Source organism: Cyprinodon variegatus, unplaced genomic scaffold (genome assembly GCF_000732505.1).
Source record: "Cyprinodon variegatus isolate N-32 unplaced genomic scaffold, C_variegatus-1.0 Scaffold1421, whole genome shotgun sequence".
Classification (NCBI taxonomy): domain Eukaryota; kingdom Metazoa; phylum Chordata; class Actinopteri; order Cyprinodontiformes; family Cyprinodontidae; genus Cyprinodon; species Cyprinodon variegatus.
The window spans coordinates 119,575-121,781 of NW_015151874.1; positions in this window are offsets into that span (position 1 = coordinate 119,575).

Genomic DNA, 2,207 nt, shown 5'->3' on the forward strand with positions numbered 1-2,207 from the left:
AAAAAATGAACATTTTTAGAAGTCCTCAACCACATTTTAGACAGATTTCTAGAGGAAGCTGAGAGCATGCCAGAACTGGGAAGTGGGGTATGTTGCTTGCCATTGGCTTTTCTTTTTCTTTTTTTTTTTTCTTTTTTTACTGTTTTCTCCCCTCCTTACTTTAATAAGTTACTTGGCTAATGATGAAAAAGAGACAAGCTAGACTGGATATAAGACAATTGAGCCATTAATAAGATTTAAAATATTTAACAGACTTTATAAGCAGCTAGACATAAAGTTAAATGAATTATTGTTAGTATTGTTATTACTACAGCTCCCCCTGCTGGGAGCTGGGAATAACGACATATTAAGAGTTATCAGCCAGATAAAACCACAACTCCTTATCTTCAGGACATCATATCTATAATTTTATGAAATTTGAAAGATTACAATGAAAACGTAGAACTCACATGTGATCTAAATGTAGTTTTAACAGTTTTTTCATTTAAACAAAAAATGTATCAAATAAAAACAAGAAAGTTTCTCGGTTTCAAGTGATAACTTCCCATTATATTGAGATGAATATCTTGTTTAAATGAGAAAATGTGCAAAGTGTTGATGTCATTTTCAATGGCAACAACTTGGGGAAAGTTTCAGTTTCACCAAACATACAAGGGGAACCAGAGTGAGGGCTTTTTTGTTTTTAAGAGGCCATAATTTGCCAAAAGAATGCATTTCTGCACTGAGAAGCAACAAAGTACGTGATTCTTATCCTAAATAACATTTGAAATGACGTTTTATATTCGCACCGTTAACTAACCTAGTTTGACTCACTGACATGCTTTATAAAGTGGAGAAGCAAATGCTAATTGTGCAATTATCACAAGTGTATATACAACTTGTTTTTTTCTTCTAATGTCCAGAAGCACTTACTCCACCATCTTACTCCAAAACACACACACATAAACTTGTCCCACTATCATCGCAGGCACTTTCCATTGACTTACCCTTACAGTAACCATAACAGGTTCATACCTAACCCTAACCCCAACCTAAACACAGTTAACATATTAGTCCTAAACGTGACCTCTGACACGAAAGCAATTCTTTACAAGGGGTCCAGGCATTTGGCTCCACAAGGAGCAGAAAACCCCACAGCGTGCCATATTTCCTGAAAATGAGCCCAGAAAGTACTGAAAACAAGAGCATACACACACACACACACGTGTTGTTTCACACTATCCTTGTGGGGACTTTCCATTGACTTCCATTGATTTCCCACTCATTTCCATTGTTTAACCGTGAAACCTGACCTAAAGTTAGTTCCTACCTTAGACCTTAACCTAAACCCAAGAAGACAAGCTTTATAAAAAGCTTTGAAAGCTTCTTAAAAAACACAGTGGTTAAAATACATGTAGTTTGTATAAGCTTAATGCCTTATTTTATCAACCAAGACATCCACACACAAAACTAGACTGCAAAATGAATGCAAACAAAGCAGATCATGATAGTGTGACAGTAAATGTTGAAAACCGCACGCTAGTTTGAAATAATGACAGAAAAAAAGGGGCATGTGGAGAGGAAGAGGGCGGGCTTTGCTTTCAGCTTCACAGCTAAAAGGAGAAACAGTCAAAGTACTGAGAAGGACGATGAGGGAAACACCTCTGCTCTGTAAGTAAAGAACTAGCTTTTATAAGTTCTAAATGGTGATTTGAAATTTGAGCTGTTCTTTTTTATTCATTAATAGTGTTTTATTCTGTTATGTGACTGTAAAAGTAATTATGGGGAAGGTTTTGCTTTCTTGGAAGCTGATAATATGAATTCATTTGGGAAATCTAATAATGCTTCATCAACTAATTAAAGTTGGTCTTTGTGCCCAAGTTCAAAGCAGAGTATATTTACCATAAAACCAATTTAGAGCTTAAAGATATAAAAACAGTAAGGAAATTGTCACATGGATTGTTATCATGACCTGGAACTGCATTTCTATGATCATTTGTTGAAGGAGCTACATGTTAATTTGGTGGTGTTAATTAAAGCTACAGTGTGTAATAATTACAGGGATATACAGTCAGAAATGTAATATATTATACATAACTATGTTATTTATCATCATCTCCGAGCTCAGCCTCTTAAAGGAATAGTACACCCAAAACATGATTAGCCTTCATTTTCTACTCACCCCCATGCTGAACAACACTCTGGAGTACTTTTTTGATATCTCAAAT